This window comes from Tachypleus tridentatus, chromosome 2 (assembly GCF_004210375.1).
Source record: "Tachypleus tridentatus isolate NWPU-2018 chromosome 2, ASM421037v1, whole genome shotgun sequence".
Taxonomy (NCBI): domain Eukaryota; kingdom Metazoa; phylum Arthropoda; class Merostomata; order Xiphosura; family Limulidae; genus Tachypleus; species Tachypleus tridentatus.
Window position 1 is genome coordinate 1,999,284 of NC_134826.1, and position 26,650 is coordinate 2,025,933.

General features: G+C 33.4%; 1 long non-coding RNA gene across 1 annotated transcript; it reads left to right on the forward strand.

Moving 5' to 3' along the window:
* Positions 1–875: 875 nt before the first annotated feature.
* Positions 876–26,650, forward strand: LOC143237072 (uncharacterized). Its single transcript, XR_013019861.1, has 6 exons — positions 876–881; positions 7,176–7,193; positions 10,248–10,284; positions 14,845–14,899; positions 19,929–20,021; positions 25,594–26,650. It is a non-coding gene; the product is annotated as an uncharacterized LOC143237072 (long non-coding RNA).

Consider the following 26,650-nt stretch of genomic DNA (forward strand, 5'->3'; position numbering starts at 1 on the left):
CTTGGGTCATACCATCACTGTTTGTTTTCTCTACTTGTCACCAGGAGAGACATATGATCAATCAGACCTTGATGCTCCTCATTGAACAGTTGCTGTCTCCCTTTGTAATCCTGGGGAACTTTAATGGACATCATCCCTTCTGGGGAAGTGCTGATATTGATAGGAGGGGTTGCTCTGTAGAGTGTACGCTCTCTGATCACAACCTTTCTCTTTTCAACACTGGTTCATATACTTATTTCCATGTACCTAGTCAGTCATTTATTGCTATTGATCTCTCAATTTGCTCCCCATTAATATTCTCCCATTTTACATGGATGGTTGACAATAACCCTGAAGCAGTGACCATTTTCCTATAATTTTGAGAGAAACTGGCTGTGATCGATGCCACCCGACCCACATGCCACTGTGAAAGCTGGATTACACAAACTGGTCCTCTTTCACTGCTCTCACAGAACTTGATCCTGTCATCATCTGTAAGCCATCAATAGGCAACTGTGTAGCAACAGTAACTGACTGTATTATACAGGCAAATGCTCAATGAATTCCTAAAACCTTGACACATCCACCACGATATCCTCATCCGTGGTGGAATCCTGCCTGCCACATAGCACAGAAAGCTCAAAATCGGATCTGAGATACTTTCTGTAGATATCTCACATCGTCGAACCGCATCGCTTTCCAGCAGGCCTGTGCACATGCTAAGTGGGTAAGACGTCAAACCAGAAGGAATCTTGGATTAAGTTCACAACCAGCATATCATTTACTATCAGTTCCAAAGTCATATGGGAGAAGATTCAAAAGGTCAGGGGCAATATCATTCTGACAAATGTATACATATGATACGCACCTAAATATAAACAAACTGCTTCCCCAAAATGCCTGTAAGTATGTCAGATTTATTGATACAACACCTTCTTAGATCTACCAAACAAAACATTAAACTGTGCTGAACTTGTTAGTGTACAAAAAACAAAAACCATCTATCTAACAAATCTTTAACAGATATAAAAATTACTGGTATGAAACAATTATTATTTTAAATTATTGTAATTAAAAATTTTACTCTAATGATAAAAAAAGAGAATCCGTTAAGTATCATATTTTTAAAATATTTCTAAGCTCTTGTAGAGAATTAAGTGTAAACACAGAAACGTTAGTCATCTTAATTCAGTGTTGTATATTGTTTTTTATATTAAGTGTAGACTCAGAAACGTTAGTCATCTTAATTCAGTGTTGTATATTGTTTTTTATATTAAGTGCAGACACAGAAACGTTAGTCATCTTAATTCAGTGTTGTATATTGTTTTTTATATTAAGTGCAGACACAGAAACGTTAGTCATCTTAATTCAGTGTTGTATATTGTTTTTTATATTAAGTGCAGACACAGAAACGTTAGTCATCTTAATTCAGTGTTGTATAGTGTTTTTTATATTAAGTGTAGACGCAGAAACGTTAGTCATCTTAATTCAGTGTTGTATAGTTTTTTTTATTAAGTGTAGACACAGAAACGTTAGTCATCTTAATTCAGTGTTGTATATTGTTTTATTACGTTAAAAACATTCACTGAAGATGTCTAGGAACCTAAAGAATATTTTAAAATGTTAATTTTTATATACCTTTTACATTTGTGTGTGTGTTTTGGTAGAGCAAAGTCATATCTGGGTGCGAGGGGAATCGAACACCTGTCTGTAGTATCGCAAATTTGAATAGTTATCGTGTGTGTGGAGCCGTGTAGATTTTGTGTATTGGAGAACTGTGTCTCTGTTTATATATGCAAAAACGGCTCGTTTGGGTTGAGAAAATATTGTACGTAGAAGAACGAACAACGTTTCGACCTTCTTCGGTCATCGTCATCGTCGTTTTTGCATATATATTTCTCTACAGGTGGGTTTTCGAAATTTCGAAATTGAATCGATTCCAATCATTATAACATTTAAAGAATCGACAACTAAAAAACTATTTTCTCTTTTTTTTGAGTTTTCTTCAACATTTTGTAAGACTGGTGTCAGTATAATGTATTGTTCATGGAAACCTTTCGTTTCCTTGAGTGGCCTGGCATGGCCTAGCGCGTTAAGGCGACTCGTAATCTGAGGGTGGCGGGTTCGCGCCCGAGTCGCGCCAAACATGTTCGCCCTCTCAGCCGTGGGGGCGTTATAATGTGACGGTCAATCCCACTATTACCACTTTTGGTAAAAGAGTAGCCCAAGAGTTGGCGGTGGGTGGTGATGACTAGCTGCCTTCTCTCTAGTCTTACACTGCTAAAATAGGGACGGCTAGCACAGATAGCCCTCGAGTAGCTTTGTGCGAAATTCCAAAACAAACAAACAAAATCGTTTCCTTGAAGCACCATAACAATGATAAATTCCTCGTACAGAGACACACCGAAATCAAATATCTGGTGTTTACAATTTTAAATTGATTGTATGTGATTAGTTTATGATATCCAGGTTCTCGAGAAATTGGTTTATAGATAGTTAATTTCATCAAAATACAAATTCTAACATTTTTCGAAGTAAGTTTATATTAACTTTCAGCTTAACTTGCTTAACATTTATAAATAACTGGCCCAGCATGGCCAGGTGGTTAGGGAGCTCGACTTGTAATTTGAGGGTAGCGGGTTGAAATCCCCGTCACACAAACATGCTTACCCTTTCAGCCATAGGGGCGTTATAATGTTACGATCAATCCCACTATTTGTTAGTAAAAGGGGTAGCCCAAAAGTTGGCGGTGGGTGGTGATGACTTGTTGCCTTCCCTCTAGTCTTACACTGCTAAATTCGGCACGGATAGCACAGATAGCCCTCGTGTAGCTTTGCGCGAAATTCAAATCAAACTAAATTTAGAACAATTGATAACATTCTCACGTCACGATTGGTTTAGGGACATCTACAGCCAGTGGTTGTCAACATTTTAAGCATGATAAAATGTAACCAAATTTCAATTAAAACGATTCATTTATTTAAAAGTGCATTTTATAAAATTCTGTACGTGATGGGTTGAAAACAAAATAGAGGATATTTTCACATTCTGAAGAAGTCTAAACTATCACTCGACTTTTCAAGTACTTCATTGCGAATATACTAAGTACTACTGCTCTAGATTCCAGTAGACTTTTGCGATATTGTTTTGTAATTTTTGACCAAGTTATACTTAACAGAAGTCCATAATTGTATTGATACAGTTTTTGATACCTTTCATCCCTTAAATTCTCGGCTAATTTAGGATTTCTAGTTGTTACTGTAACTACTTGAAAACGCTACAACATGTGTCAAGTTTGTTTGTTTATTTTGAATTTCGCGTAAAGCTACACGAGGGCTGTCTGTCCCTAATTTAGTAGTGTAAGACTAGACGGAAGACAGATAGTAATCACCACCTACCGTTAACTCGTGGGATATTCTTTTACCAGCGAATAATGGGATTGACCGCCGCATTATAACGGCTGAAAGGTGACGGGGATTTGAACCCGCGACCCTCGGATTATGAGTCGAGTGCCTTATCCACATGGCTATGCTCGAGCAAACGCAAACCCAAACTAACGTGACAGGGGTTTAGTTTAGAGAGAGAGAAATCGTAAGAATTCTCTCTCCAACTGGGGTGTTCAGGAACGTTGTGGTTCCTCTTCGTCCCCTTTCGTGAAAGGTTATTAGGTTTAGTTTTATTTATTTATTTAGTAAATAATTTTTGACTCTTTTTTTGGGTGAAGGAGGTCATTCTTAATGTTATCCTAGACCGAGGCAAAGGCAGCACCGGAGAGAACGGCCAGGTCCCGTCCCGAAAGGCAGAAGTCAAAGTAAATATGAACATGAACTCAAACGACCCGACTCAGGGTCTGGCAATAAAGTTGCCTGTGCTGGGATCTAAAAATCCAAAGCCTAAGTTTTTGCTGTGGGGGGAAACGGGAGTGCCCCGAGAAAACCCACTTTCACAGGACAGGCGCCGAAAGTTTTGCCTGTCCTGTGCTCGATATCTGAAAAAGATAATATATATTGTTAACATGAGTTTAGTTCTTTAGATACTTTGTTGTGTAATTTGTGATTCTTGAAATATGTTGTAAGGTGAAATGTATTTTGTTGGTGCACTAGTTAATTTGTATAATGATGCCGTTAGTTTGTTTCTATTTTCTGCTGGCCCGGCATGGCCTAGCGCGTAAGGCGTGCGACTCGTAATCTGAGGGTCGCGGGTTCGCGCCCGCGTCGCGCTAAACATGCTCGCCCTCCCAGCCGTGGGGGTGTATAATGTGACGGTCAATCCCACTATTCGTTGGTAAAAGAGTAGGTGGGTGGTGATGACTAGCTGCCTTCTCTCTAGTCTTACACTGCTAAATTAGGGACGGCTAGCACAGATAGCCCTCGAGTAGCTTTGTGCGAAATTTCCAAACAAACAAACTGTTTTCTGCTTTTAGATAATATTTGTGTGATATTTCCGTTAGTCTATTTCTTAGTGTTGGTAAGTTACTGATTTGATGTATATAATTTACTGGCGTGAATGACGGTAGACTGAATGCAGATCTTGGATTTTCTAGAGTGTGTTGTTTGACATATTGTATGTTACTTGACATCCATACTCTATTAGTGGACGGATGTAAGTCTTGTATATTTGGATAATGGTGTTTGGTGAACATTTCGATTGTCTACTGGTTAGAGTCATTAGGTGTGAAATCCGTCTTCTAATTGATGAGTGTGTATTGTTAACATGTTTTTTCCATGTTAGTTTTGCGTCGAAAGTGATGCCAAGGAATATGATGTTTTTGATAATTTTATTTTTTCTAGATTTTTTCTTTGTTTTTTTAATTTCCTGTAGAAGGTGATTGCTTGTGTTTTGGTTGGATTTAACACTACTCTCCACTTGTTACTCCATGTTGAGACGTTGTTCAGTGATTCTTGTACGCGAGACATGGCCATCACTGGGTTTCTGGAGGTGCTCCAGATAGCGATCGTCTGCGTATTGTGAATTATGCGTGTATGTTAGATTTGGGAAAGGTATGTCACTGACGAAAATAATATATAAAAGTGGAGAGAGGACTGATCCTTGGGGCACTCCTGCGGTTATATTAAATGATTTAGATATAGTTTTATTGACTTTTACTTGTGCTGTTCTATCTGTTAAGAAATTTGAAATCCATTTAACTATAGTGGGATTTATTTTCAGGTGTTTTAGTTTGTATTTGATGGCATTGTGCCATACGCTGTCGAATGCTTTTTTGACATCTAGGAATACCCCAATGGTTACTTGGTTGTTGTTGAAAGCTTTATAGATTGATTCGGTTAGTCGCGTGAGGTGATCTGTTGTTTGCCTGTTTTTCCTGGAGGCATTTTGGGATTCTGGAAGGATGTTATTTGATTCACAAAAATGGAGAAGACGGTTGGAGATAACTCTCTCCATCAGTTTGCCAAGGCAGCTTAACAGACTGATGGGACGGAAATTATCTGGATTAGTTCTGTTGGTTTGTTTCTTTGGGATCGTGGTTATAATGGCTTTTTTCCAAGTGTCAGGGTAATATCCAGTTAATATGCTCGAGCATTGTAACAAGTTGGATTTATACTAGTGAACATATGCAAAGATATTCAAAAGTACTACCATATCCACTATGATAAGAGGTAAGATGCAGTGTTAAGTTTGAGGTAACTAGATATTGTTCAATAACTTATTGCGGAGGACTCCAGAAACTGGATTTAACTAGTCTGTATAAAAATGAATATTTAAAGCTTTAAAATTGATTCTGAGATTAGGAATCTCACAATATTATTGAAAAAATGTTGTAGAAGTGAACATAAAGTGTAACAAGCAAAACAAACGTTGGACTTATCGCTTTTCATGTTTTTATTTTTAAAAATAATTTCTGGTATTTTTTTTTCACTAATTCGTCACTTAGCAACCAAAATTAGAGACGTGACAGAGGTTTGGGGCCCGGCATGGCCTAGCGCGTAAGGCGTGCCACTCGTAATCCGAGGATCGCGGGTTCGTGCCCGCGTCGCGCTAAAACATGCTCGCCCTCCCAGCCGTGGGGGTGTATAATGTGACGGTCAATCCCACTATTCGTTGGTAAAAGAGTAGCCCAAGAATTGGCGGTGGGTGGTGATGACTAGTCTGTATAAAAATGAATATTTAAAGCTTTAGTCTTACACTGCTAAATTAGGGACGGCTAGCACAGATAGCCCTCGAGTAGCTTTGTGCGAAATTCAAAAACAAACAAACAAAAAAAAACAAAACACTGAAAAATAATTAATATTTAGGTAAGTCATGGACATTCACAGTATTCCATATAGCATATTGTGGTTCAAAATGCTCAGTCGATTTTGTTGTAGTTTTGTGTAACAATAACATGAATAAAAAATAATACAATTAAGTAGGCAAATTTTAATTTTGTCTCAACAATCATGAAATCATGTATTTTGCTTATTATCAATCTTTTGGTGGTCCAATCTATTTACAAGAAAGGTTTTCAGTGGTGTTTCAAGAATGAGTCTACTTTTAAAGGTTTTTTTTATTTTTTTCCCAAATGATTAGAGATCACTAAAAGGCTTAATAGAGATATCCTAGTACCATAGGTGGTACTGTTTTAGAGTGAGGCTGCATTCTTAAATTAAGATGATTTTTATAACTTCATTGATTTTTGGTTCTATGTTTAAAGTAAATTTTTTTTAAAAGATGCACTTTGTAAACTTGGGAGGAATTTTTATTATTTTCACTGAATCCAGTTTCCAATTTTCTGCAATATAGCATTCTAGACAGTTATTTCTCATAATTATGTCTTCACAGAGAGGTGTACTGTATTTGAAGATAGCTGGTATGAGTATTAAAACTTTCATTACAATAAATTAGAGAACAATGTTTCAACCTTCTTAGGTCTCTTTAACCTTCAGGATAACAAAAAGAGTTTTAATACCCATACTAGCCATCTTAAGATACATTTTTACTTCACGTGGGTTCCTCATCATCATGAGAGAGATATAGTTTTTCTGTTGTTTCATTATCTTCCAAACCATTTTCAGTCGACTGCCATACCTACATATCTTGGCAGATTATCTTGAAACTTGGTAGGGTCATTACCAAGGTCCAATATGACCAGGCAGTATTTTCATCTCATTTATTTAGGCTTTTTAAGGGGTCAGATGTCAAACAATCCAAAAATATATATTTTGGACTCTTGTGTGGTTATATTTACAGCAGTGTAGAAGACAACTGGCACAAATGTAAGTATTCATGAGCTTAATTAATACAATGACAAACAAAAATAGCTATTGCCCATTTCGAATCTTTTTTTTTTGGGGGAAGAGATCCAAAACAGCATAATTTAGAGATATTTGTTGATCATTTACTCAGCCATATTTTGACCAACTTACATGGTATCTGGTACAAAGATATTTTTCTACAGATTTCAAACATTGACAAACAAAAAATTGTGAAATTGTCCATTTTTAGTAATTATAAAATGGGTTAAGATGCCACAAGAAAGCATAACTTTAGAGTTGTTTGATCAGTTGCAGGTTTCATGGGTTTTGTTTTATCATATCCCACAGAACAATTTGCTGCCTAGAAAATCTAGGTAAAGACTTAGTGAACCACTCTGTAAAAGGACAACCAACCTCCATATGTGTAAAGAAATTTGGGCTTTAACTGCCAGACTCCAGTTATAGTTTGCTACAGCAAAGTGTTTTTTTTAAGTTCCTTAAAACTATTTTAAATTTAAGTATATATTCTGTGTTATAGTAGGTCTTGATGCAGTGATTCTTTATAGACTTATCAGGATTATGTTTTTATTGTTCAAGTTACAGTAGCTCTTTCTTTACAGACCAAACATATGTTTTTATTCTTCAGGCTACAGTAGCTCTTTCTTCACAGACCTAACATATGTTTTTATTCTTCAGGTTACAGTAGCTCTTTCTTTACAGACCTAACATATGTTTTTATTCTTCAGGCTACAGTAGCTCTTTCTTCACAGACCTAACATATGTTTTTATTCTTCAGGCTACAGTAGCTCTTTCTTCACAGACCTAACATATGTTTTATTCTTCAGGTTACAGTAGCTCTTTCTTTACAGACCTAACATATGTTTTTATTCTTCAGGTTACAGTAGCTCTTTCTTTACAGACCTAACATATGTTTTTATTCTTCAGGTTACAGTAGCTCTTTCTTCACAGACCTAACATATGTTTTATTCTTCAGGTTACAGTAGCTCTTTCTTCACAGACCTAACATATGTTTTTATTCTTCAGGTTACAGTAGCTCTTTCTTTACAGACCTAACATATGTTTTTATTCTTCAGGTTACAGTAGCTCTTTCTTTACAGACCTAACATATGTTTTTTATTCTTCAGGTTACAGTAGCTCTTTCTTTACAGACCTAACATATGTTTTTTATTCTTCAGGTTACAGTAGCTCTTTCTTCACAGACCTAACGTATGTTTTATTCTTCAGGTTACAGTAGCTCTTTCTTTACAGACCTAACATATGTTTTTATTCTTCAGGTTACAGTAGCTCTTTCTTCACAGACCTAACATATGTTTTTATTCTTCAGGTTACAGTAGCTCTTTCTTTACAGACCTAACATATGTTTTTATTCTTCAGGTTACAGTAGCTCTTTCTTTACAGACCTAACATATGTTTTTATTCTTTAGATTACAGTAGCTCTTTCTGTATAGATTTAACTGACTTTTTATTCTTCAGGTTACAGTAGCTATTTCTTTACTGGCTTAACAAATTATGTTTTGTTCTTTAGGTTACAGTAGCTCTTTCTTTACTGGTTTAACAAATTATGTTTTGTTCTTTATGTTACAGTAGCTCTTGTTGCTGCAATTTTTTACAGAATATCCATTCAAACTGTTCTGTACTTCACATTGAGTGACAATCAGACACTTACCAGCATGGTATCTCTCACTACCTCAGTCACAGCTGCACTGTTGAACCTTGTGTGCATCATGACCTTTAACCTGATAGATCACTTAAATAAGAAAAATTAGGGATATGAAATTCACCTATTTCTAGTTGTGTAAAAATGTACTTTTTATGGCTTTATTCAAGACGATATGGATCAAATACCTGCTTATAGTGGCATGTATATATAAGTGTGTGTTCATATGGATGTATCAAGTACCTGTTTATAGTGGTATGTGTGTATATATATATGGACAATGTATATATATAAATACATATGTAACAAGTACCTGTTTATAGTGGAATGTAAGCATATTAGTTTTATTGTTTATTTTTTACTTTGATTTCTTAATGACTAAAAGGAAATGTTATGTGTTTTTTCGTGTAATTTTTAAGGTTGTTTCTTGTTTTCTGTTCAGCTGTAAATAATGTAAGGGTTTTTTTCATGTTTGTATTTTCAAGAATGAAATTAATATAGCTTGGAATTTTTTTTATGAATGCACCAAAATAATCATAAGAAAATCTTTATACTTTGCGTGCCAGAGAAATTATTAAAATAATGACGAAACCTCAGTATTTAAGTTCAGATGTAAGTAACACTACTATATATTTGTTTTGTAAGATTTTCAGTAATACTTTTCAGTTTTGGCCACTTCAGCCATGGAAGCATTATTATATGACAGTCAATCCCCACTATTCATTGGTAAAAGAGTAGCCTCAGGTGTGGCTGTGGGTGGTGATGACTAACTGCCTTCCCTCTAGTCTTACACTGCTAAATTAAGGACTTCTAGTCCAGATAGCCTTTGTGTAGCTTTGTGCAAACTTCAGAACAAAGCAAACCAAATAACCTTTCAATTTCTTTTTTATAATCACACCCCTCATCTTTGAATGGTCAAAAACCAGGCACAGGAATTAGTGTATGTTAATTATGTATTTGTTCTTTTACCTTTGGGCTGGGCATGTATGTAAATTTGGATTAGAAAAACTTGATTTAAACACCAAATATTACAAGCCAGAGTAAAAAAAATCAAAAGAGAATGAACACTGAACCATGGATAAAATTACCATATTCATAACACACTGATATCTGACACATTTTGGTATTATTTCATTATTTGTATGTTAGGCCTAGTGGTCAGTGTGCTGAACTCTGAATCTGGATGTTTGTGGTTCTAATTCTGTTGCAGCAAAAATGCCCTTCAACCTTGGGATTATGGAAATGTTGTAAAAGTGATTGTCAAATCCTGTTATTTGATTAAAGTAAGCCAAGAATTGGCAATAGGTGCCATTTCATAGTCTTATCAGTTTAAAGTTAGGGATGGCTAGTGTAGATGTTCTTTCTGAAACAACTGACTAACTATTAACCTTTTCTAGATTTATAGAAGAATAGCCACCTTCCTTACTGAATTGGGTAAGTTTTACCTGTTTCTAATTTTGGCAATTCCAAATGAACATAGGATATTTTGTTCATCATATAGAATAACAAAATTTAACCAGAATCTGTCTGCAAAAGTTTTTATCCCTATTTATTTTAGTGCCAGATAAATACCATTATAGTCATCCAAAGTTTATCAGAATAATTTATACATCTTGAAAAAACATATACATTTTATTGGTGAATGAATACAAATTATGCACATTTTTCGAAACAGAACTTATTTCTTTAAAAAATTAATTTATGCCACATTATGCATGTTATCTAAATTTTTAATTAACTTTTTTGTTTGTACAAAATGTATTAAAATAACATAAGAAAGTAATTATGTATAAGTATATTGAACATCACTAACAGCACACTTTATCACTTTACCAGTCTTAGTTTTATTATTGTTCAAATCTGAGTGTTTTGTTAAATAAACTTGTGGATCAGTGTGAAACACAGTAAAGTATATTTAGTTGTAATACCATATAGTGTTGTGATCAAAGTAGTGAAAACTGTTCACACTGCTAACACATATATACAGAAATACATGAAAAATTGTTTAGTATATAAATACACTTATGATAGTTGGATGGTTATTTGTAACTTTTTAATTTGGTATTGTGTATTTGATTTAGTGACAGTTCATGGTGAAGAAGAGTAAATATCATATACAGTGTACAGGGATAAAATATCATATACAGTGTACAGGGATACTGAAAAGGAAAACTTGTAAATATGTATTTCAGATGCTCTAAAGGCAATGCAAGCACAATATGCAAACAGTGCCATGGATATAGTATTTTTTGTTTTTACATAAACATTAACATGTTAATATGTAACTCAGATTGCCATCTTCAATTTTACCATCTTTTCTTGATTAGAAATACTTTTGCAGTGTATTTGATATTTAGCATACAACAGACTTGTACATTTTACTAACAACTTGCAACATCTTGTGTAGATATACATAATAAATTCAGAAATATAGTGAACATTCCATCTGTAATATGGCATTCGTCCAATAAACCGACCCCATGCATTTTATGTTAAGGATATATGTGTGTTTCAACATAATTTTTTATAACTTCAACACTTGTGTATGAAGGCTACTAATAAAACAAATTTTAAAATATGGAATTCCATTTTGAAATAAAAATATGAGATAAAATCATGTTAAAATTAATAATAAAACATCTCTTATTAATGCAGCCAGTTTTTGTAGAGATTTTACATAAATTGGCTTCACTACTGCATGTTATATATTTTAAAATTGTCAAAGAGTACTAAAAATGTGTACAAAAACTACCATAAAAAGATATTTCCATTGTAAAACTAGAATTTAAAGCTTTTTTTTTCTGTTACAATATGGAATGAAGTTGATTGTTTTGATTTAAAGATTAACATGTGTTTCCTAATGATTTGAGAAATAGTGTTTGCTAATTTTATGGAAACTAGTGTATCTAGACCACAAGTGTCTTGATCAACAGTCATTGGTACCCTACTTCTGACAACAACAACAAAAAATGGTGGAAGCTAAGATAAGGCTTAACATTTATTTAGATCGTGGACAAATTAAGAAGAATATGGAAAATTCGTCTTCAGTTCCTATGAGTTGTATTTTATTATGACTTCCTCTCCCTCAATACAAAAAATATTTGGTCATAGTATTTCTAATTGTGCAAACCTACATTGCAGAAATCTCTCTGCTCTGTGTGACAGCAGCAGAGTAACTTGAAAGCTGGACCTGAACCAGACTTAGAAAGTTTGATATTTATAACTGAGGAAGATAATGAATTTTGTAAATAAGAAATAATACACTTTCAGACAGCACGATATGTATACATAAAAGATTTGATTATGAAGAATAGAACTTAATGTTTCACCTAAGAGTTCTAAAAACCTCTGACATGATGGATGTTAAATGACAAGTTTAATAGTATTATCAATTGGTTGTCATTAGTGTTAAGGTAGTTTATCAAACAGTTTTTATTTATGTCAACCTTTTCTGTATGTTAATATTCTTTTGTAAAATAGTAAATACTGTTCTGAAATATTGTATATCGAAATACATCACACTCAGACTGAACATGAAAATAGTTTGACTTTGAAGATGTACCTTTATAAAATAGTTAATACTGTTCTGAAATATTGTATATAGAAATACATCACACTCAGACTGAACATAAAAATAGTTTGACTTTGAAGATGTACCTTTTGTAAAATAGTTAATACTGTTCTGAAATATTGTATATAGAAATACATCACACTCAGACTGAACATGAAAATAGTTTGACTTTGAAGATGTACCTTTTGTAAAATAGTTAATACTGTTCTGAAATATTGTATATAGAAATACATCACACTCAGACTGAACATGAAAATAGTTTGACTTTGAAGATGTACCTTTTGTAAAATAGTTAATACTGTTCTGAAATATTGTATATAGAAATACATCACACTCAGACTGAACATGAAAATAGTTTGACTTTGAAGATGTACCTTTTGTAAAATAGTTAATACTGTTCTGAAATATTGGATATAGAAATACATCACACTCAGACTGAACATGAAAATAGTTTGACTTTGAAGATGTACATGTTGAAGGTTGTGAAATGTTATTCATCAGTTTTTTATATTACATTCTTCAAAGGAAGGTGAGTAATTTGTTAACTTCTGTTAAAATATGAAATATAGTAGTTTACAAAGTATAACAAGATCCACAGTGAAAAAGTACTCAAAATAAATGATACTAAAAGACAGCTAATAATACATAGTTATAAAAACTTAATCTTTTAAATTGTTTTGTAGACTAACTTATCACTGTTGATAGAAGTGCTTAAAACTCACGCGTAACATGGTTTTCAAAACATTTTAATATCTGTATGTGTAGGTTGAAGTAGATGTTTAAATTATTCGAGCAATGTGCTAAACTTGTATTTACCTTTATATGTTTATATTTGTTGTGTTACTTTTGTTGGTTTTTAGTTTCTAATACAAAGATATCATTACAATTCATATGCAAGAAAAATATGTCTTAAGCAATAATAAAAACAAACTTGTAACACCATAAAAAAGAGTGTTCTCTTTCAAATTCTGATTCCAGGTAAGTAATCAAATATTGAAGCACATTATTCTTTGTTCATTTTATAAATAAACTTAGCATTATGAGAGGCTCTTTATTTATAAATATTGCACATAATATTAATGTATAAGCTGAATAATATAATTTATTGATGTACCAGTCCAAATATTAAAAGTTTTCATTTTAAATAAAAAAAAATAAAGTCTGTACACGTTCTGTATGTGTCATGAAATTTGTTGAAAGTCAAGAAAAAATGTTTTATAGAACTTGAAAAATTAGAGAATTTTTATGAATTTCAAATAGTGGACAAGCTTCTTTCAGAAAGTGCATGTTGTATAATTATAGCATACGATCATGTGATATTTCCTGAAGTCTGAGTGTTATACTTAACACTCAGTGTTTTGTAGTTATGTAGCAGTGGGTAGTTGAGACTGTTGTAGTGTGGAAATTAGTTTCTTATAGATGTTTATTTGTTGTTGTTATTCTTTTAATTGTGATTGTAAAATATAATGTGAAATGATTTTGTGTTGTTTTCCAAGTTATTCAATCAACTGATCAAAACAGGCTACTTTTATATAGTTGACATATTGTGTAACAAGGCTTATTTTACAAATTATAATTATCCAGCCACTTTACAGTTTTGGTCGAAGTTAGTCCCAGCCCTTAGATGGTAATCAGTTGTTTTGATGAAACATTTTCCTAAATGGCACATATTTACTTGGTGAACTTTGCTGATTGGCACTTAAGGTCTAGTGCAGCATAACAGAAGATGCTGGAAATGAATTTTCAGATGATACCTTAATCTCTAAACAATGTATTGGTTAGCACGTAATAACTAGATGAGAAAAAAACAAAGTTACATGTTATTTTGACAAAACTAAAATGTTTTTTTCCATTGATTGTGTTTACAGTTAATTAAATGATCATGGAAAATTTAATAATAACTTATTGAAATGCCATAGAATTCTTTATTTTTCAAAATGTCCTAAACTTGTACTTCTTCCCCCAATGACACAGCAGTATGTCTACAAACTTACATTGCTAGAAACTAGGTTTTGATACTGGTGGTGGGCAGAGCACAGATAACCCATTGTGTCTTTTGATACTGGTGGTGGGCAGAACACAGATAACCCAATGTGTATTTTGATACTTGTGGTGGGCAGAGCACATATAACCCATTGTGTATTTTGATACTGGTGGTGGGCAGAGCACAGATAACCCATTGTGTATTTTGATACTGGTGGTGGGCAAAGCACAGATAACTCAATGTGTAGCTTTGTGCTTAATTTCCCACAAACTCGTGATTTTACTTTTGAAATTTTGAGAGACATAAAAATGAAAAAGGACAATCAAGTAATTGTCAATAGTTCATCAATACAGAATTGACTTTTTTATATTTCATTTTTATCTTTAAGTTACATGTGAAGACTGCTCTTTATGTTAAAATTTATTTTTTGATGCAATAGGTTTGTTGGGTATCCAGGACATTACAATTCATTGTTTGGATATCAACAAGAGGAAGTATGTATAACATTGTCATTTTTTTTGTTATATAAAAGTTCAGCTGTTAAAATGTTCTTTAAAATGTTTTTTTTGTACACAGTTTATTCATAGTACTGTATAATAATTCCATAACATACTTAACATCTGTTGACACTGTAGCTATTTCTCAATCTCCAGTGTCATTAGCTGCCTGGTTCAGTGGTTCTTTGAAGACATTGTGTCAGTATATGGAATACTTCTGTTACTCTCCTATCTTGTTGCTTACATGATCTGGCCAGTTTCTCTTCTGATGGTGTCTCACTACTTCCTGTAGATTTGTTTACCACATCTCCTAGGCTTTTACCAGAAATGAGTATTTTCCTCAGTCATATACTCTTTTATTTCCAGGGTCCTTTTATTTTTCATGGTATACCATTCTGGGGTGAGTGCTTCTGAGGCAGGAATGCTTTCTTTTTTCAACTTCATACTAGCAACTACTTTTACTATAATTACCACCAGTATGCAACAGGTACTGTCAAAATGAGGTGTCCTGTAAGATCATTTAGACACCTACCAGATGATATTATGGATTGGCACTCGTGAACATTAGTGAATACAGCTAATCTTGCTGTTCTTCATGTTGAACAAACTGTGATTGATTTGAATAAAATGTAGGGAACTTGATTCACCTACTGCACAGTTTCCAGAGCTCTGTTTTCCCAAGACATTTTAGCACCCCAGGCTGTATGAGTAGAGCTTGAGAATCTGTGGTAGACAAGAGGCTTTTCAACCAAAGTTTTTGAGTGTGTTCAACCACTCTTGGAGAAGAGGGCAAAGTGAGGGGTCCTTCTTCTAGGGTTCTTGGATGTTTTTTTTATATTTCAGTAAGAGTGGCTCCAGCCTTCCTGGGAGCCTACTCATAATTTTGGTTCATATTTTGCATACAGTTATCTCGTTGGGGAGTGCAAAACCCTTCTCTTTGATCAGTGCCAATTTCAGTTATCATTCATGGAAGTTGGTTCAATATATCGTAATTCTGAAACCAAAGCAGTTCCATCCTAAGTCCTTGGTTGAGTGCAGGTTCCACATAATTCCAGGGTTAAGTAGAATACACCTTACCTACATGGTTAGGGACTGAGAATGAATGTTCATAATTCCAAACCAGATGAATTCTGTTCCTTTGTTGAGTATGGCATATGGGATCCCATCATTCCGAGCCTCAGGTGTTACCTTTTGGACTCATTCAGGTGGAGAAGAGAATCTGTCCACTTAAGTGTTGCTTACTTTCTTGTTATTCTGATGGTGCCAAATGCAACATTTTGTGGTCACAGTATATATATATATATATATATACACACACACACACACACACATATAATATTGTGGTCTAATAGCCATAGCCAGCAACATAGGATACAGGTACTACAACCCCTTAATTCAAACCCTGAGTCATAGAATCTCGGCTGTCTGGTCAGGGTGGCCTACCTGATGATTACTCATATTCTGTTCTGCCTTTGATAGAGGAACTGAGCTCCAAGTGAAAAGCATATCTGTTCGGGAGGTAGGGTGTAATTTCCACACTCTTGTACCATTTTTCTCTTAGTACATTCCTGTTCTGTACAAATGCTTTGTGTGTGGATCATGTCTGCACTGCCCCCTACACTTTTATCAATGTGAGATTCTAGCTATAGTGTTGATGGATGGTAAGTATTATTGGAAACCATTTTCATTTTAAGAAAAATGTTAACTTTAGATAACTTTATAAAATAAGGATTCTAGAGACTTCTAATTTCCCAGTAATCTTGTAATTTGTAAGAAACTAAATCTGGAATGTAATTACCACTTTTCTGTTCTTTAAGTCATAATAAATAACATGTTGCTGTTTTCTTTGTTTGCACTTTTATTTTTTATAAAATCCTACTTTTTTATTTACTTTTGCACTACCAAAATAATTAAGACAATTTGTCATTTTCAGACTTTCATTTATATTTCCTGGTAATATTGAAACATGAATGTTGTAAAGTATCTTTAAAGTTGATATAGTCATGTGAAGAATGTATGCAAAAATGGTGTCAGTTGGCCAAAATGGCCATTAACTTAATTAACTTCTAAATACGTAAGGATATTATGATTTAAGAATTTAAATAAGTTAAAAAGTAACTGAAACATTGAAGGGAATATTTTACTAATAATTGTGTTGTTTGTTCTTAGTTTAAGTTTAAATTTGCAAATAGGATTTGATTTTATACTGTATCTATAAAACTAAATATGTTCTATAATTAAGCACTTTAGTGATTTTCTTTTCCAATGTTCTTTTTTAAGTTGTCTCTCAAACATATTCATAAGAATTTTTGGTTTTTGAAATTTTCTCCCAGGAAATTATAAGTATTCAACATTGTCACTATGTTTTAGAAATGACACTAAACATAAAGCATTGTAAAACTATCTCCAATTTGCACATCTAAAACAGTGTTGCTAATACTTGTGTTTAGGCCTGAGTATCATTAGGACACCTGCATTGTTTTATTGCTACTAACAGTAGTAGAGACCTAGGCTTAGATAAGATCCAAGGTCAGTAATAATTATTTATACACACACAAATTTAGATTAGATTAGAAAGTAACATACCTAAGTTACTTGTTCTAATAAGCTACATTTTAATACATGTATATAAGCTCCCACATGACCTTACTGACCTGCACTGTTTGAGGTAATCTACTTGACACAGACAACATTGATCAATGACCTACTTTATCAATATGTATATGCTCAATCTGAAATCTGGTTAAACAATGTTTTGCTCAATAACATAATAGCAATCAACCAAATAACTATAAGAAGTCCTGTATTTACACTGGTATTTTGGACCTGTAGTCATGGTAAAAAACATGAAATCTTGATTTTTATTCAAAGTACACTTCCTCTTGGAAAAAAATAGCATTAATAATCTTTTCTCCATAGACATCTTTTTCTGTGCCTGTAACTCAAGGTTTTAGTGAGTTACATTTAAAAGTTGATTAAACTATTTTATTTTTATGATATACTAATAAATATACATAGCTCATAATCCATATTTTAATAGCACACAAGTTTAAAGATTTTACTTTCAGAAGGAAATATTTAAAATAGAAAAACTAGAATTTTCTAGTGTAAGAATTGCAACATTTTCTCTCTAAGCCTTTTTTTCTTTAATTTATTTATCACCCCACCAAGAAGTAAAAAATGAAATTTAAAGTAAATCACTTATTATGATATAATGTCACTTAGGCATACTATAATTTTTCATAGCCTTTGATATTACTTGGTTCCAGAGACATGAAATCAAATCCATCTTGCCACACCCACCTGTGACGTACTCTTTATTAGAAATTACCAATAAGTGTTTGAGCCACTCAATAAGGTGTTACTTAAAAACCAATAGAAATCCATGGTTTTCATCTGTCAGATGATTTATAGTATTGCAATGTTTCCTGTAAATATAATTCCATATTTTGCTTTCAATTGAACCTTGATTGCCATGGGAAATGCAATGTGTAAAATAGTTTAGTTTAGTTAAGTTAGATTAAGTAAAATAAGTACTACTGTTACTACTAATGATAATAGGCCTGGCATGGCCAGGTGGGTTAAGGCATTCGACTCGTAATCTGAGGGTTGCAAGTTTGAATCCCTGTCACACCAAACATGCTCACCCTTTCAGCTGTTGGGACATTATAATGTGACAGTCAATCCCACTATTCATTGGTAAAAGAGTAGCCCAAGAGTTGGCACTGGATGGTGATGACTAGCTTCCTTCCCTCTTGTCTTGCACTGCTAAATTACGGACACTTGTGCAGATACCCCTTGTGTAGCTTTGCGCGAAATTCTAAACAAAAATAAACATAATAAAAGGTAGTATTGTGATGCAAAGAACTGAAATAATAGTGTAAACAAAATTTTAAAAAAATACCAAAAGCGCACAAACAAACAAAAAACTAATAATAATATTTTAAAAAATGTTCATGAGTAGCTTGTGCATAATGGAATTCAAAAGCATAACAAGAGCTGCATATTTGTCACATGATTTATCACTTATTAAGGCATGAATAGTAATTAGTCAGGGGTTATAAAGGCAATAAAACAATAAAATTTAACAATGTGTATACATACACACACTATTATGATCATAAAACTATTTAGTATAAACATTAGTAGTTTAATATCATAATTTGAAGTCCTGTTTCTTTACTGTTTCAGGGGTTACACCAGTAACAAGGCTTCAGGTTTAGATATTACACAAAAAAAACTTTGTAATTCTTTAGACTAAAAAAAAGTATTTTTAATCTAAACATGGAAATGAACACTCAGACTAGTATACAGAAATTCTCTATTTATATATTTATACATATGTAAGTATTCATAGATACATTTTTTAGTAAAAATACTCCATTAAAGAATATTATCTTTGGTGTGCAAAAAACTTGTGTTTACTTAAAGCCTGTCAAAATGATATGAATGCATTGTAATACTATAACAAGCACAGAATAATTATGAATACATTGTAACACTATAACAAGCACAGAATAATTATAAATACATTGTAATACTATAACAAGCATAGAATAATTATGAATACATTGTAATACTATAACAAGCACAGAATGATTATGAATACATTGTAACACTATAACAAGCACAGAATAATTATGAATACATTGTAATACTATTACAAGCACAGAATAATTATGAATACATTGTAACACTATAATAAGCACAGAATAATTATGAATACATTGTAATACTATAACAAGCACAGAATAATTATTAGGTCAGTTCCTGGGATTTAGCCTGTCGTGAGAAAGTTAAACGATGAAGAATCAAAGTTTTTCATGTCAGTCACACACATTCTTTAACGTTTTAGGTTTGAAACATTATTTTTTTGGACCATTTGGTTCTGGACAAGTTATTAGTGCTCTCGCTCACTAACTTATACCTGATTGTACTTTTCAGTCTTGTGCCCTTTCTGAGATATTTTATAAAGTGATATAACAGTAATTTTGAAACTGTTTTTCTACATTTCCTTCTAGTGTAGAACAGGAGGGTGTTTGTTTGAACTCTCTTTACAGTTAGCTATAATTGTGGAAGGGAAGCAGTTCGTTAACACCGTGATGGAAATGGGTGTTCCGTAAGTTTTTTAGTTAAAATAGATATTTATTGTAATAATTTCATGTAAGAACATTTTCTATGACAGTTGGCTCATTCTGAGACTTAAGAACTGTGCTGTAGTTTTTTTTTTGAAAAGTGATTTTGATGTTTTCAAGATTCATAGTTTATTAATGTTCAGTCAAACATGTAGTAAGTCATGTTTCGTCTGATGAGATATAATTTGGCATTAGCACTCCCAAGTAAATACAGTACTAACTCTACTGTTAGTAAACTTAATACAGTTTTACTACTGTTACCTTTTACGTTAAAACACTCAATTAATTACTTTAACTGATAGTAAAATACTTAGGTCATCGAAAGACTTTCCAAACAGTTTCATGTTGTGCTTTACCAAACCTCTGTCATGTCTCTAATATTGATTGCTAGGTGATGAATTAGTGAAAAAAATTACCATAAATTATCATAAAAAAATGAAAAGCGATACGCCCAACATTTGTTTTGCTTGTTACACTTTGTATTTCCTCCTATAACATTTTTTTTCAATAATACTGTGAGATTCCTAATCTCAAAATCAATTTTAAAGTTTTAAAGATCCATTTTTATACAGACTAGTTAAATCCAGTTTCTGGAGTCCTCCGCAATAAGTTATCGTGTATTTGAACTATATCTAGTTACCTCAAACTTACCACTGCATCTTACCTCTTATCATCATGAATATGATAGTACCTTTGGATATCTTTGCATATGTTCACTAGTATAAATCCAACTTTTTACAATGCTCAGGCATGGCCACGTGGTTAAGGCACTCGACTCGTAATCCAATGGGTCTTGGGCTCAAATCCCCATCACAACAAACATGCTCACCCTTTCAGCCATTATAATGCGGCTGTCAATCCCATTATTCGCTGGTAAAAGAGTAGCCCAAGGTGGTGATTACTATCTGTCTTCCGTTTAGGCTTACACTATTAAATTAGGGACACATAACCTTCGTGTAGCTTTGCGCGAAATTCAAAATAAACAAAAACTTCACACCTGCTTGTAGCGTTTTCAAGTAGTTATAGTAATAACTAGAAATTCTAAATTAGCCTAGAATTTAAGGGATGAAAGGTATCAAAATGTATATCAACTCAATTATGGACTTCTATTCAATATAATTTGGTCAAAAATTAAAAATTAATATCGCAAAAGTCTATTGGAGGCAAGTAATAAAGTTAATGTATGAAGAAATTAATGTTAAAATAGCAAACTAAAGTTGCCATATCTGGCTGAACTTTATGTAGGTATACATGAGTTATAAAACAATAAAATCTATTGATCAGGAGAAGCTATGTTGCTACTAACTATTTGTTCAATAAGATATCAAAAAAACATATTTTTAATCTTAAGTATCAGATCTTTGTATTTTAACTCAGTTTTATACAAAAATGTGCTGAAAAATTCATCTGCTTAAAACAGACCTAAATTTCAGAATAATGTAAATGTATCAATAATGTAAGTTGTTTAACACTAAAAATGTCACTTTGAGGTTGTTTTCAAGCTGAACATCTATTGTGATGGTTGTTAAATGATTTAATATAAAGCTCTAATAACAGTTGGAACCCAGCTTCAAATCTCAAAGCTTATTTTAACATAACAAGTGTGAACGTGTAAAGATGTTAGATGTATGTTAATGTAAGTATTAATTATCTGGTGTTCAGATACAATAAACAAGTTAATATTTTCTCAAAATGTATTCCACAAAGATACTCATATCTACACACACTATGTTGTTTGTAAGTCTGTCTGTGAGATTTGCATGCAACTTCCTCCTTCCAATCCTTATGGAAACAAGATGGCCAAAGAAGGTTTATTCTAAGACAACTGGTAGGAAGCCAAGTCTTGAATACAAGACCTTTTTAGTCCATATATGGAACAGGCACAGCTGTGACAGCACCAAAGCACGTGGACTTGGCTGAGGTGTCAATGAGCTCATTCCCACAAGTACTGTCATGGCCAGTTATCCAAACAAAACTGTATGTTAGTGGAAGATGAAGAAGATGGGCCAGTTGTTGCTGTTTAATATTGACAAGAACAGGATGGAATTTAATGTGATTCCAGAGCTAGAATCACTGCAAATAGTACAATCATTGTACTATTGTACTATGTCATCCAGGGCAAGGTAAATGGCATGCAACTTGGCAGCAAATAACAAAGCAAACACCGAGTCACAACAAACTCTGGCACAGTCCACAGAGTTGCTTAATTTTTTAACCATTTGTGTAAATCGAAATAGAAGAAAGGTTCAAAACATGGTCAGCAAATAGAAGACAGTACCTTCTAATCAGGAGTATCTACCATCCTCAGATGGCTCAAAGAAAGGTCACAGGTGTGGATGATAATAAGCCATGGTGGGATAATGCTGATCAGTGGAGATAGCAATATCATCCAATGACATGCCCAATTCAACCAACTGTCCCTGCATACAAAAGCCTAAAGGAAAAATGACAGACCATCTATTCAGAAAGAGCAAATGGTGGAGGTTAAGAACAGGTTCGTAGGATTTGGTGTACAAGCTTTGGACTGAATAAGTGAGAAAACCCCCATGCAGAGCCAAAGCCCCAGATGGTGAATGGGGTACAGCATCTTCAAAGGTGAGGTCCTGGCAGAATCATAAACTCATTGTCCAATTTGGATCAAATGCAAGCACCTTGAGCACAGAACATTGATCCACTCGCTTAGAGGTGGTAGAGAAGACACAAAAGATATTTAGTGCCCTTGTACACTTGACACATAGCTGTTTGATGTGATGAATGAAAGAAAGCTTACAGTGAAAAATAAACCCCAAGAATTTCGCCTTAAGGACCATGGGAAGGACAACATCACCAAGGGAGCTCAAGATCAAAGAAGACAGAAACAAGGTGTTCTCTCATTGTTGAAGTCTTCTGTGATCGTCAGTGTTTCAAGTCCAATCAGGTGGTCCAAGATGGTTGGTTGGTTCGTTGGTTGATTTCATGTTTTATGGCACAAAGCAGCTAGGCTATCTGCGCCAAATGTCCGGTAAAAAGGTAAAAATAAATTAAATGTAGTAAAATGCATAAAAGGAAATGAAGGTAAAACAAAACAGCATTGAAAAATAGAAAAAAACATAAAACCAGTGTTGACACCTAGTTTACAATGTTAAGAGAGAAAGCAGAGTAAAAGAAGTTGTAAAGGACTTTCTTTAGCATAATAGTAATGATCATAACCCACCAGGAAGACTAACTGGTAAGTACAAGAACCACGATCAGTCACCTGCAGTTGGCCTTTCCAGTCCTGGTTCCGGGTTATGTGTCATAAGAGCCATTATCAAAAGATAAAGTAAAATAAAAGTTTTAAAAGACACGTAGCAAAATCGTAATAATAATTAGCCAAATGTCTAGTAAAAAGGTAAACGTAAAGTAAATGAAGTAAAATACATAAAAGGAAATGAAGGTAAAACCAAAACAGCAATTAAAAACATAAAATGGCATAAAACCAATGTTGACATCCAGTCTACAAAGTTGTAAAGGACTTTCTATAGCATAATGCTGATGATCATAACCCACAAGGAAGACCAACAGGTAAATACAAGAACCACCACCCAACAGGTAAGTACAAGAACCACCACCAGTTACCTGAAGTTGGTCTTTCCAGTCCTGGTTCCGGGTTATGTGTCATTATGGCCAGTACCAAAAGGTAAAGTTATAAAAGTGTTAAAAGACATCTGTATACATTGGAATGGAAAGATTGTTCTAAAGATGTTCAGTAAACAAAAGACGGTACTTCCAATTGGGAGTATCTGCCTTTTTCAGATGACTTGAAGAAAGGTCACATTTGGGGACTGTAATGAGCCACGGTGGGATGGGCTGACCAATGGATTCTGTAATGTTATCCAAGGACAGACTCAATTCATCCAATTGCGCCTGGATGCGAAGACCAAAAGGAGCAATGGCAGATCATGTGCTCTGAAAAAGTATGGCCCACTGAGGAAGGAAAACACATCCCACATTTTCAGTCAATGCAGCATTTTTTATTTAATTTGTTTTCAAGTTATAACAAACTAACACATGCATCATTTCTATGATTACTGATATTCCATTTCTGTTTTTACTTATGTATCGTTAGTGAAAGAAAATGGTATAACTTGCATAACTATCAAGGTTTCCCCATTTAAACCCATACAGTTCCCCTGAAGTATATAAACAAGCTTTTGATACATATAAATATCATAGGTCTCAAAATAAGACACTGATAAACTTAAATTATAATGGTTATTCTAATCAAATAATGTATACTTTATACCATACTCTTCTTACAAATTAAATTTTTATTCACTTCTGGAACTCTTCCAACTAATACTACTAAAACTAATACAATAATTAAGTTTTATGCACAATGATACAAAAATATTAAAATGATGAACATCAACAGTATAAATATTTAATACTAAATATTAAGCTATTTGTTAGACCTCAGGCATGAAGCAAGAACATCATAATTCATGGTTTAATTACAAGTACTAAACTAACAAAATTCAAATTATAAAACTATAGAAAAATGGCTCTGTAAATATTATAGACAATATATGTTGGTCTTGGAGGGTATATTTATTCCATAAATTGTTTTGTGTGAATCTAATATTAACTGATTATTTGTGAGACACTATTATCAGTACTATACAGTTAAACTACTTTGCTTGAAACTTAAAGTTATTAGGATACCAAACAATTCCACAACATTAAATGGGTGTTATAATGAAAGATTTTGTTACTTGACTTTGCACAATTACCTTTTATAAGTTTGGAACTTCTGAGTCAAAAGTATGAAACTACTATCATGATAAAGTATCAAATTCATTGTATTTGTATCTATCACACTTCACAGCTCGTCAAATCACCATGCCACTGAATTACTATTAATATTACGTATTAACGTTATTCATTTACTCATATTATTGTTAATATAGTATCACCACCACTGGGATTCTTCACCAACCTAATTCAAATTATCTTAAGTCTTGGTGACCTTGCATGGCCAGGTCGGTTTAGGCATTTCGACTCGTAATCTGAGGGTCGCGGTATCGAATCCCCGTCGCACCAAACATGCTCGCCCATTTAGCCGTGGGGGCGTTATAAGGTACGGTCAATCTCACTGTTCGTTGGTAAAAGAGAAGCCCATGTCTTACTGAATCACTATGTCAAGTTTGGTGCTCTTTTATCAATAAATGTGGAAACGTTTAATGAACAGATGCACACGTATAGTGACGTTTATTTAAATAGAAGATGAAGGTTCCAACTCACCCCTCAAGCCATCGTACGTCACTCTGTCAAGTATTTTGTTGATTGGTTACGAAATGAGGACACGTGGAAAGAAAAGTTATTCAATGATAGTTATTGTCGTTTATTGATAAAACAATGTATTACGTAGCAATAATTAAAAAGTAATGCTTAGATATGAAAATATGTACACATTTATGAAATATAGTTACTACATGACAAGTTAATGAACGATAGCAAGTAAAATAATGAGATTTTGAGAAATAAAAATCTCAGGTAAAATAAGTAGAGCTTGATATTTTTCCATGTTTCCTGAAGGAATAAAGACTATACGTTTGAGTATTGGTGGAATCAGACACAGGATTCCAGTTGAAACGCTCTCCAAATGTAAACTAGGCAGTTCACTTACCACTCCAGCACGTGAACAACATTGGTATCTTCCTGAAGATAAGAAATATCAGTTTCAAGGATGTGGGACCATATTCCCTTTCTTTATTCATTATATAAAGACATTTCATTATTCCTGAAGACGATCAGAGTATTAATACATTCATACAAGGAATTACATGTTATGAAACTGAACCAGCAGAAGTTCTTTTATCACCAAAGCTTCTTCAAGATCAAAAAGAGCGTGAGGATGATTTCATCAGCTGCATTGATAAAACATTAGTGTTTCAGACGGAATTTACTGATCGTGGATATTTAATGACGATTCACAGCTCAAAGAAAAGTTTGATGGAAACTTTACCAAAAGTGAAACCAAAGGCTGACAAACAATTTAAACATCTTGGATGGAAGGTGTCCACGTGTTTTAAAAAGTATAAGTTTGTAAAGACAATATATAATTGCCTTCTGTTTCAATCTGTGTCAAAACTAGGATACACCATCACGTGTTCTTCTGAGTGGCGCAATAAATCAACTGAAAATCTCACTACCCAATGGTCACTTCATAGACAACGAACGCATCATCCGGGAAGAACAACCAAGGCCAAACATGACTACAATTAAAAATGCAGTTCATCGTATCATAAAGAGATTGAAATTTTGGAAAACATAAGAAGTATATTTTTAATTTGAATTAGACTTAGTAGTTACTACTTTCAACTTTATGTGTACTAATATTAACCAAATTAATAGTTTTTGCTCATGTTATTTGAGAACAGTACAATTTCCATGACTACTTCCTTGAAGTTCATAGCTTTGTGTGGAAAATTTATTTTGATGTTAAAATCACTAATTGAATAAACGTTTAAAACAAAATTATGTAAAATTTAAATAAAGAAACAGTTACGTAATTCTGCTATTCCTCATTCTATGTTGGTGTAATGTCTTTTTTTGTATCTGTAGCTCAAATAAAGATTCTTTTGAAAAAACA